A 12,621-nucleotide genomic window follows, 5' to 3' on the forward strand; every position below is an offset into this window, starting at 1 on the left:
TGAAATATTCACACATGTAATGGAGAAACAAGGCTGAAAGAGGAAGAGAGTCTGTATGTGCATGTGAATGAGAGAGAACAAGAGAAAGACTGTGTCCTACTTTGCATGTATGCATGTATGGTCTGTATGAAAGTAATATGTCTTGTATTTTCAGTGTTGGCAAAATGTGTGGGTGTTGGGATTATGTACCTGGCTGTGTATGTTAAGAAATTGGGCATCTTAGATACAGGTCTGTTTTATGTGTCCTTTGTGTTTGGCTATGACTGTGTTAGAAATAGATTTCTGAGTGTGTAACAAATGCCTGTTTGTTTGGAAAGTGTGCCTTACTGCAATTCTTTAAATTGTGTTTCTAGACACACAGTTTTTTTGTGTTTAAGGTATGTTCTTCTGTTTGCGTTTAAGGAATGGTGTCTGGGGTAACTGTGTGAGGAATATATTTCTGCTTTTGTGTGTTATTTGTGTTTGTGTCCGAAATATGTGCCTGGTTGTGATTGTTAATAGCAGTGACTGTGACCACCATGACGGCATGTGCGAGGTGACAGCAGGCCATACAGTAAAATGAGGAATGCTCCCTCAGATGTGCTATATCTCTTGCTCAAAAAAGTCAATGTGCCTGGTGCTTTGTAGGGAGTTTTTCTTTGTTTCTGTGCCATGAGTGTCATTATGGTTTTTTGGGTTATGGTATGCAGAAGGGGTACTGACAATTTGATGAGTTACAGAGATGCAAATATCAATAGCGCAGCAGGTTCAGTGGCACCTGGACCCGGGTTGAAGGGGCAACTGATAGAAGCCCATTTATCATACTTTGTCTTGTTTGAAATTGCCTCCTCCAGATTTTTTGATACAAAGCTTACCCAAAGCTTTCAGTCGTATTCCACAGATTTAGTTATAAGATTGATCTAGATACTTTCTGTTAACTTTGTTTACATTATATTTCAAGAAATGCTTTGCTGGGTCTGGTTCATCAGTGGGCTAATATATCCACTCTATGAATCTGTGTTTGATCTCAGGGTCAATAATTTTAATCTTGGTGTGGCCACACAGTCTTTCATCTTTCTGAGGTCAATTAAATTAGTGCAATTGATTTGGATAACAATTATTTTAATATGTGCTTTACAAGCACACATGGTGTGTTAAGGATACGGAAATAGATTTTAATTTTTTATTTTTCATTTTCTTTGCAATATTACATTGTCATTATTCCCTCTGTCCCTCCTTGCCTCAGTGCCTTTCATACTTGTATCTATTTCCCTGACCTCCTTTCTTTTTTTGTTCCATCCTTTTCCTTTCCTTTTTCTCTTCCTCAGCACTTCCAACCATGCCACCTTTCTTCTTTCCATTCTTGCTTCCCTACATCCTCAGTCATTTTCCATTTTTCGTCTCCTGGTGCATTTCTTTCTTCTTCATCCATTAGTTCCTTACTTTCTTTTTTTCCTGCTCCTTCCCCCATCCCTTCTATAATGTCTTCCTGTCTTATCCTCAACCCTTCCTTCTGCTTTTCTTCCTCCTTTCCTTTCTTCTTTTTATTCATCCATCACATATTGTTCACTTCCTGTCTCCCTCTATTCCTTCATTCCCTCCTTTCACACACTTTTTTTATTTCCTCCTTCTTTTAGCCATTACTTCTTTCTTTTCTCCCTCCAGTACTCCCTTTCCTGTCTGTAGTTGTCGCTAATTTCTTCAATGTATTCCTTCCTTTCTTCCTTCATCTCTTCCTTTCTTTTCAATTGCACAGTACAAGCACATTCTCTGTTGAAAACCTGTCTCAAGTCCTCAAATGACCTTTCTTAAAGCTGCATTTTGAGACATACACACATTCTCTAATGAGAGGTCTTTTTTAAGTTGTTGCCATAGGCGTTCCATATTTATATTCTGTTCTGTTATATTGACTTTTATGTTGTACTAATCACCAGAGAGAGTATTGAGGCGCTTGGACAGGTGTGTAGGTGCAAGGTCCGCAAGGTTCTTGTAAGAAGAACCAGGTCTTCAGCTTCTTGCGGAACTCAAAAAGTGAAGAGGTGGCTTTGATGTGCTGAGGGAGGTAATTTCATGTCTTGGGTGCGATGTAGGATAATGAGTGACCTGCAGTTTTGCTTTTGCAAATGTAAGAATGTGTGCGAGTGGGAGGGTCTGGTGGGTTGGTTGAAAGTGTATGGGGCTGTTCAGATATTCTTGTCCTGTATTGTGTAGAGCTTTGCATGTGTGTGTGAGAAATTTGAATGGGATGTGCTTGTGAATGAGGAGCCAGTGAAGCTTCTTAAGGTGCGGTGTGATGTAGGTGCGGCGTGGGAGGTCGAATATTAGTCCATAGAAATGTGAAATGAACAGTTGTTTCTCATCACCCACACCTACTTTAGAAGATGAATGCATAAGGTATGTGTAAGGGACTATGTGTGTGGTTTTCACAAAGTGTGGGTGTTTGAATGTGTAAGGGGCATGAGGTCCTCCCCAAATACTACACCCAAAAAAAGGAAGAGGAAAATCAAAGAAAACCTTGACTCCCTCTGGGAAACCCTCAAATGTATTAAAATTGGCCTTGGTGGAGCAAAAACCCAGAGCGTTGGTCTGCGCAGAGGTGATGTAACAAGTCCTATGATGAAGCATGACACTAACTAGTGTGTGAGGGCAATTTTAATACAGTTGTGGTTTTTGTGTGTGTGGTGTTTGGATGTATAGGCAGTGTTGGACTTGGCCCTTTTTGCAGGGTCATCCCTGAACTTATTGTCTTCCTCCTGTATTTGTTCTGACCTGTTGTTGGCTGTCTTATGACTCTGGGCACTTTGCCACTGCTGATCAGTGCTAAAGTGTATATGCTCTCTATGTTAAATTGATGCAATGGATTTGCGACTCCATGATTGGATTATTTGATTAACTTGTCAGACCCTAGTACAGTGCACAATGTGTGTCCAGGGCCTGTAGACCAAATGCTGCTAGTGGGCTTGCAGCACTGATTGTGCCACCCACAGAGGCAGCTTCTAAAGTTTGTCTCAGGCCTGCGATTGCAGAGCCTGTGTGCAATCTAGTACTGCCATCGTGATTTGGCAAGTGTACCCACATGCCAGTCCCAAAACCTTCCCCTTTCTACATTTTAGTCATCCCTAAGGTAGGCCCAAGGGCAGCGTGCATTGTATGTAAAAGGTAGGACATGCCCTGATGTGTGTGCTATGCCCTGATAGTGAATTACAGACATTCAGGAGTGAAAAGGAATCAAAAGAAAAGTTCTCCAATATAACTGAGTTGCTTCTGTTAGTTAGAAATGGTTGGTGTAGAGCCAAGGCTTTGTCGGCAATGCCCAATTTACTGAGACGGTTGACAAGAGTGACATGGTGAACCGTATCAAAGGCTGCCAACAGATCCAAAAATATGAGTGCTGCGGAGCCCCCCTTATCCAGAATAGTTCTTAACTCCGTTGTTTTTATTAGTGCGTTTCAGTACTATGTTCGGCCCTAAAGCTGAACTGAGAAGGATCCAACAGATGATTATCCTGAATAAACTATGATAGTTGTATATTATTCAGTTTTTTGTGCCTGTTAGATGAATTGACATCACACTTCACAAGCCTAATGTGTTTTCTTTCACTTTGCTTCCCTAGAATGTTACACACTAGACAGAAGAAGATTTCAACCTTCTCCACAAAATTTGAGCCCAAAGATTATGAGGAGCCTTCTAGCAAACTTGCTAGAAAAGGCCATGTTCTTACAATGGATGAAGGGAAATAGTAACATGATGAAGTGTGAGAAAAGGCACTAGATGAGAGGGACAATACTACAAGCAGCAGCGTTTTCACCCCTACAAAAGGAAAAACAAAATATATTACTCTTAGAGATGAGCATCATCATGCTGTGGAGATTAATATAGACACAGAGGAAACACCAAGCACTAGCAAACACTTTGACACATTATCACTTAACCCACATGTAGACACAGTTTTTAGGAAAGGTGTTCTTCCTGAAGGTTGGAAACCTGACCAAAAAATTTATTATCCAATGCAATAATACATGGTTAAGTGTTAAAGGCCTTTTGTTGTTCTGTGTGTCACGAAGTCCATGATCTGGTGCTAAGAAATCCAAGGGAATGAAATTGTTCAAAGAATAGACTGAGTCTACAGTGATGGCATAAGAGACCAATATAGAACAACAGCAGAATTCATTGAGGAAAAAGATTGCAGAACATGCACAAATCAAGGCTCATGTTGCAACTTTTAAAATCTTAGGAAAATGCTTAAAAAGAGCATTTGTTGCAAGAAACTGCAAAAGCTCAATCTGTACAAATTTCAGCAGTAGCCAGAATATTCTGCTTAGTTTATGAGGGAGCAAAGTGGAACAGGCCAACGTATGGTTTTGAAACAGAGGTAGACTGCTAACAGTTGAATGGACTAGATATGGGGCAAATTTTGCAACTCAATGTAGCTTGCTCAAACATACAACGCCACATATCCTCAGAAAAGAAGAGGAAGAAATTTGCCAAAATAATTGGACTTTTCCCAAGAGTAAGTCTTTTACTAGATGAAGCCACCGCTTTATATAGGAAAAGTTATTTAATGGGGTACATGCAAATACAGCTGCCTGGCATGGACTCTCAAGCTAATATTTTTGTTGACCTCATTAAGCTGAGTGGTTTGTCAGCTGCTGGCACAGTAAACAGTTTACTATCTGCACTAAAAAAAGATCCAGTTACTACAAGTGAGGACTTTCTTTCCAAATGTCTGGTTTTGGTTGCCTGTGATGGGGCTTCAGTGATGTTTGGCCGCCACCATGGTGTTATGAGTAGGTTGCAAGGAAAAAACTCTCCCAATATTGTAGCCTGGCCTGCCCAGCACATTGTCTGGAACTTGCAGTTCAAGATGTCATGAAAGAAATTGGTGCTAAAAATCATTTCAATAACCTACTTGATAAGCTGTAGTTTCTACTTGCCACATCTGTTAAAAAGCGTTTAGAGACAATAGAATGTGCAGAAGCTCTTGACATTCAGCTTTGCAAAATTGGTAGAGTCAGATACTCGTTGGGTTGCCTCAAGCTTCAGAACAGTGGAGGCTATTTGGAATGCTTATTCTGCCCTCTATAAGCACTTTACTAGTGCAGCTGATGATGGTTTCCATGGTAGCTCAACATAAAATATGTTCACAAGCCTAGGTAGACTGGTATCATCTATCCAGTTTGTTGCTGATCTTGTCCTCTCATATGAAGCTCTTTAGGAGTTATCAGAGTTATCACTTGAATTACAGAAACGTGACTCTATAATCATTGAAGTTCATCGAGCTATTTGTCGGCAAATAGCAGTGTTTGAGGCAATGGTAGACCGGCAAGGGAACCATTTCTTACAGTGTAAAAAGGCTTAGAAGAAAATATATTCCAAGGTGTAATGCAGCACAAAGGAAAGACCATTAACAAAAGAATTGAACAGGGGCAATTTCTTCGCAGTCTTGCAGAAAATTTAAGACATTGTTCAATGTCTACAGAAGGTACTATTTGGAACGAAAAAAAGGTATGATATACTGATATTAGTGGAGTGATAAATGTACCCAAACATAGCTGACCTGATAAACTACCTGCTCATTATGGGGAAAGTGATATTGAGTCTCTGTGTAAAAGATTCAACATTGGATGTTGAGAAACTATACTTGCTTTCAGAGAGTATAAGGAATCTGGAGGGAAAGAAATCAAAGGCAGTTCAGGGAGCTTTTGACACACTATTGCTACCAGTACTGCAGAATGTGAGCAGGGTTTTTCTCAAATTAATTTTATATGCACATCTACAAGAACATCAATGCTAAAACAACAATGTCTTTAATGTTTTTAAATCTTGGTGACCCCCCATTTAAGAGATTCAACCCTACCCCTAGGTTCAGTCATGGTTTGCAAAAAGGATGGAGAGTGACTGATGACACTAGGAGTAAAGCAAGGAAAGAAGAAGACTTTGAATGCACAAGCAATTTAGACAACAGTCAGTGGGCTTTTCTGTAATTAACCTCTGCCTATGCCTATCTTCCTATAGAGCTCTGAAGCAGAGTGGAGCAAATTGATAGCTGAATTCTCAATAGGCAATCACAATTTACCACCAAGGGTCAGAACGATATTGTATACATCAAGACTTTGGGCCATTAAGTGGACAGGACCTGGACCTTTGAAAGAGTGATGAACTAACTCAAATATGGTGAAGCAGCAATAGACAGCTAAAGAGCAAACATATTTGTATCTCATTGTAGGAAGAGGCATAAAGTTAAAAAGAATTCTACAGTCATGGAATCAGAGCCTCTTAAATAAGCATATGGCTGGTGATATTGTTGAGTTGAATGACAAAGTCAAGCAGAGTTGCACGGCATAAACCTGTACAGAATATACAGAGAAATAGTAGATTTCTCAGCTTGAAAATTAGATAGATGGCCATTGCCTGAATCGATAGTTCAGCAGGAATCCAATAAAGGGCATAATGGTCTGAGACACAATCAAATTTACATAAGTACCAAAGAGACACAGACAGCAGACTTCTGTGCAAGCTGTAACTGAGGCAAGAGATATAAGCCAAATATTAGTTCTTACCAAAATCAAGACACAATAAAAGTGGAGGACACAATTGTTGTGCACCTAGAAACCTACATGAGGTGGGGGAGATCTATTTAAAGTGCTGAGTTGGGAAAAAAGGGATGGATTATAGCTTTGGGTGTTCTAGTGATATTGTTGGTCACCTAGCCTTCTTAACACATGGCTACTAATCCTGGCTTCAGCACATGACCAAGTGTGTTGCATTTACAAGAACATACCATTATCTTGATGTGACTCAGTGTGCATATATGCACACATATGTAAAGCGTAAACATTTGTAAAAAATAACTGCATAGAGTATTGGCAACTCCTACCCCAAGAACATCTCACCACATCTCTCCCCAGTGCATCCTGGTTTCTTCATTTGCCAAAGCTGGATCACACACGCAAACTTTTTGTTTGTAAAGCACCTCACATTAAATATGTGTTGCTGCAGTAAAAAACTCATCAACCACCTTTTTTGGCTGAAACACAATTACTTTGCTTTCTTCTTGTACTAACCTCACTTTTCACCCCAATATTTTGGTAAAAAAGTCCTATTCTGAGAAATGGCAACACTGAAATATACAAGAAATTGGTTTGAACAATGCTGATTGATCCATTTTGTATAGTGAATCAGTATCTCATGATTTGAGGGACTGGTGTGTCCTGAAATGTATGTATTGTGGAGGGCACTGAAGGCTGAATGAGCCATTGGGCAGGCTTCTGCGTGAGGGAGTGGTGCAGACGCGATATGCGTACAAGAGTGTGCTTCACGAACAAATGGCAAATGACTTCTTTGTCAATCACAGGTAAAGCAATAATTACAATGTTGCATTGCTTTTTCATTCACATTAAATAACTCTGTTCATAGACACACGTCATGTAGCATTTTCCTATGCCCTTCTAAAACGTATTGCTTTTATTAGAAGTTACTTATAGCAGTTCACACAAATGTCCAAAAGACAGTCATGTGTTAGCCAGTTAAATTTTTTCAGAGCATAATTGGATGATTCTTTTCAGTCAGTGTAATTTCGACACCCGGGTTGGTGTTTAACTAGCTTGTGCATTTGTTAGTCTCACATTTGTTATATAGCCACTGCCACAACAACATTTCTGATGATATCTTGAGTCACTTGAGCAGATAAAGATGCTACGCTCAAATTTCTTTACAGAGTCCACTTTTAGCAACATTTATTGCCACTATAGAGGAAGAGTGGGAAATAAGACATAAAGCAAACAACCATTACTCAGGGGTTGAAAGATAAATCAAGTTTTTTTTTAATTCTAAATTCAAAATGTTGAATTTTGAAAGTGCTACAAGTCCAAGAAGAAACCTTATTTTTTAAGGAAAGGGTAATGTTGGACCTGGCCCTTTTTGCAGGGTTATCCCCAAATATTTTCCTTTCCCTTTTTCCGCCTATGTGTCCAACCTTCTTTTGTTTATGTTAGGACTCTGGGCATTTACCCCTGATGATCAGTGCTAAAAAGCATATGCTCTCTCCTCTAAAACAGGGTATGATTGGTTTACACCTGTTGGGCATATTTTATTTATCTGCAAGTCCCTTGTAAAGTGGTTTACCATATACCCAGGGCCTGTAAATAATTGCTAAGAGTGAGCCTGCAGCACTGCTTGTGCTACCCACTGACGTAGCCTTTCAAACCTATCTCAGGTCTGCCACTGCAAGGCCAGCAAACACTATTAACTGCCACATTGACTTGCCATTTAAAACTACTTGCCAAACCTTAAACTCCCCTTTTGCTACATGTAGGTCCCCCATAAGGTAGTCCCTAGGTAGTCCTATGGGAAGTGTGCAGTGTAAGTGAAAGGTAGGACATCTGCCTTTATTGTGTGGCATGTCCTGGTAGCAGCCTATTTTGTTTTTCAGTGCTGTGAAGCCTATTCCTCTCATAGGTTAGCACTGGGAATTCTCCTATACATCTTTACGTGAAAATTCCTGATCTGAAAGGAGTAGCGTTGCCACAGTTGGTATGATTAGAATGGTAGTTATAACTCCTGCTTACTGGTGTTGCTGGATTTCACATTACTATTTTGGGAATGCCACTTTTGGAAAGTGGGCATTTATCTGCTTATGGACCTTTGTGATTTGCAACGTGACTCCAATCCACGTCTAGGCCTGGGGACAGCTACACTTGGTGCATACTTTCTAGAGAGGCACAAAACAGAAAGTGATGGGTGTGACAGGGGTTACATCTGCATGCAGCTGCATACTGATGGTCTTCCTGGAGTGGGAGGGAGAGGGCATTCACAATTTTCAATTGTATGGGCTGTGTCCTACTCTCACACAGAGGGCTGATTTACCCCCTACTGATGTCTTGAGCCACAGCTGGGTTGAAAGGGACTGCTGTGCACTTCTAAAGGTTTTGTGAAGTCTTTCCCTACATCAAAGACATTTTCAAGTATAAGCACAAGGGCTCTGACCCCATGTTTTCCGAAGCACTTTGGGGAACTGGGATTGAACCTCTGACAAAAAAGGACTGCTGTACTGCTTAAAGGGCTCATCAGGACTGCTTTTCTGCTTGTTGTCCTGCTGCCTGCTAACTGCTGTGCTACCTAAAAGGACTCAACTGGACTACTTTTCTGGTTCTTGCCCTGCTGTTCCCTGGTTCTGGTCTAACCAGAGGCACTTTGTAGCCTAGTAACCAGACACTGCTGGCTCTACAATCTCCCTATTGCAAAGAGGACTGTTGTGCTGCCAGGAGGAACTGCCATTTGGCATCTGCCCTATATGCCCTGAAATCAGTCCCAGGATGCTTGTTTCTGATCCAGAGAGGATCTGGATTGGCAGTTCAGTCTAGTCTGTTCCCATGAGGAACAGGGTCAAGATTGATTTGCATATGGCTGGGCCCAAACTGGGGTTGCGTGGTGAGCAAAAGAATGATGGATTAAACCCAGATCTTTGTGACTGGGGGTTAATGTTTCAACCATCATTGGTTCCTTTTGCTTTTGTTGCCCTAAGTGGGAAGGGTATGCCCAGATGAGGGTCCCATGCTCACTGCACCACTGGATTCAAGCTAGCCTTGCTGATAAGGGGTGATGCCCCGAAACCGGTCCCAGGATGCTTGTTTCCAGTCCAGGGAGGATCTGGCTTGGCAGTTTGAGCTGAATTGTCTGCAAGAAGAAGAGAGTCAGGACTGATTTGCATATGGCTAGGTCCAAACTTGGGTGGCGTGGTGGGCAAAGGAATGATGGATTAAACCTGTATCTTTGTAAATGGGGGTGAATGTTTGCTTTGTTCAGCATTCCATCCATCATTAATTCCTTTTGCCTATGTACTGGCCTGCCGCCTGCCTATGTCTTCGTGCCCAGTGCTACTTGCCCTGTATTCTTCAAACTGCTCAGCTGAAGGCGAGCTTTTTTTCTTTTGGCATCCATTTACTCTACAATCATATGTGCGGGCCATTGTATTGTTCCGCCTGAGATGAGTCGAGTGCCTCTCTCTATATGTGCCTGTGCCCCTGGGTGTAGGACCTCCATGTCCCCTTTATGAATTGTGCTACACAGGCAGTGTGGGAATGAATCCACGAGCCACCTTGATTCCTTAGATTGATGCCCAGAAGTGCGTTGCCGGAGCACAAGAAGCCCTTGCATGGCAAAAATTGCTGTCTCAGCCCGCCCCTTCTAAGGACTGATATTCGTGTGGTATGACCACCAGCCATCAGAAGCCCCTGAGAGAATGGGGGGCGTTTTACCACCTGGGATGCACATGTTGTAATTCAGGTGTTTTTCTCTAACAAAACTGGAAATATTTGCACTATGCATTGCATCAGTGATAAATGATTACACCATGATTGCTCTTGCATAGAAATTACTCTTGACTCGTACCCCTTTTGTGAAATCCATCATTGTTTTCTTGCTTTCAGAATAGTGTGTATATTTCTCAATAAGGGTACTGGGAAAAACTTATAAAGGGTCCCCGTAAGACATTCATGTTGATGCTTAGCAATTTCCTAAAGTGCAAAGTAGTTATGACTCATGCATAAGGTGCCAGTAGGCTTATAATGTGCTAAATACTTTTGATTCATGTTGTTTTTGTCTGATGAAATATTATACATATTTTTCATGTAATCATGTGTGGAATCTCTCGCCACGGTTCCTTGTATCCGGAAAACCACTGGCGGCGGCAGATCCTTCTCCTACCTCGCCGCCAAGACCTGGAACCCTCTCCCTACCAACCTACGACAGACTCGGGACCTGCTGGCCTTCAGAAGACTTCTCAAGACCTGGCTCTTCGATCAGTAGCGACCTGGCTATTCGATCAGCAGCAGCTGCCCCCACTTACCCCCATCACCCGGTGCCTTGAGACCCTCATGGGTATGTAGAACGCTTTAGAAATGCAATGATTGATTGATTGATTGATTGTGGTGTAGTCATTGTGTTGCTTTGTGAGTGTTTTGCGAAAACACTTTATACGTTGCCTCTGATGATAAACCTGACTGCTCTGTGCCAAGCTACGAGAGAGTGAGCACAGGTTATCTTTGATGTGTAACTTACTTGCGCTGACTAGAGAGGTGGCTTTTGCCTGGCTTAAGTGCATACCCCAGACAGCCAGAAACCCCTTTTCTAACAGGTATAAACTCCATTTATTTCTGAAATAAACAAATGAGGCAGTCAAAGGGTTTACAACTAATATATTCAATTTTTTTTAACACATATATAATATGTAGGTAATATAAACTTTTATAGACAGTGGGTTGTGACACATTGTGGGAGTCAAACTGGGGCCAGAACTGAATAGTTTGCCCCTGAGTGGTAGGAACATTCTAATATCAAGATTATTGGCACCTATATCTTTTACATCTGATTAACCAGTGGTAGAACTTACCAGAAATAAATCTTAATGAAACTAATTTTCACAAGGATATATTTCTATTGGTATATGTATTTGCCAAACTGTGTCATTAGTATGAGAAATGCAAGTAAAGACATAACACATGCCATATTGATGTCTTTTGAACCTACTTACCGTAGTCGTCTTTATGCGCCCGCCGGGCTGCGTACAGGTCCAGCCTGATTTATTGATTAACAAGTCACAGCCTTCCTCTTCTAAACATGGAAGCATTTCACACCACTGTTTTGTTTTTATGATTCTCGCTGTAAGAGAAAGAAAGAAAGCACATACATGTTGGCAAATATTTTGGAATAATTTTCAGAATGGTCAATTTGCTATGACGTGTTTTTGACTGCAGAAAAAAGGTAACTTCATCTAAAAGCAATACTAAAACTGTACTCAAGTCAGTAAACATTGTTGCTGTGTATGTGGAAGCAGAACAGTGGCTCCTTAGGAAACATGTATTTATCATGAAAAAACATAGGAATGATGCACCAGCATGAAATGGAATCCAATGATTCTTCTGGATCTACTTCCAACATGTTATGTCAAAGCCACTTTAAAAGCTACATTTATTGGTAAACATACCAAACACAAACATAACAAGAACATTTTAGAGACGACTTTTTGGGGCAAACATGCTTGTGCACTCGAGTGCACCTAGGCAAACCCACCAGGACCCTCTTCTTGTATGAGAGGCAATTTTCAGAGCATCCCATTATGCAAACATAGGGCAGGTTAAGAAAGTCTTTTTGGACTCCAAACTGCTTTGTGCACAATGATAGAGAGCAAGTAAAGGCTCCCCTTCTCCCTTTAACAACTGAATGGATGCCCCCTTTGAGCTTTGGTGGTATTCGTTGGGGGCTGGAGGGGTGTATTTATTTATTTATTTATTTTCGAAATTTTTATAGCGCAACAAATACCCTAGGGTGTCTCGGCGCTTGTGAGCTACTAGAAATCAGCCATTAACTTACTGGTTGAACAACCATGTTTTTAAGAGCCTGCGAAAGCTCATCAGGTTCGGGGTAGTTTTAATAGCCAGTGGCAAGAGATTCCAAAGTTTTGGAGTGGCCACCAGAAAGCGTCTGTCTCCCCAGGTGGCAGTTCTTGTACGCGGTACAGGGAGGAGACAGATGTTAGCCGATCTTAGTTGCCTCTACTTCCAACATGTTATGTCAAAGCCACTTTAAAAGCTACATTTATTGGTAAACATACCAAACACAAACATAACAAGAACATTTTAGAGA

The 12,621-nt window shown here is 41.1% G+C and overlaps 1 long non-coding RNA gene across 1 annotated transcript in view; it reads right to left on the reverse strand.

Moving 5' to 3' along the window:
- LOC147659107 (uncharacterized) overlaps nt 1-11,638 on the reverse strand; it is a 207,364-nt gene extending 195,726 nt beyond the window's left edge. Inside the window, exon 1 of the long non-coding RNA XR_015307318.1 lies at nt 11,510-11,638. This is a non-coding gene — a long non-coding RNA (uncharacterized LOC147659107). The remainder of the gene's footprint in view (nt 1-11,509) is intronic.
- Between the last annotated feature and the right edge of the window lie 983 nt (nt 11,639-12,621).

Source organism: Lissotriton vulgaris, unplaced genomic scaffold (assembly GCF_964263255.1).
Source record: "Lissotriton vulgaris unplaced genomic scaffold, aLisVul1.2 SCAFFOLD_954, whole genome shotgun sequence".
NCBI lineage: Eukaryota > Metazoa > Chordata > Amphibia > Caudata > Salamandridae > Lissotriton > Lissotriton vulgaris.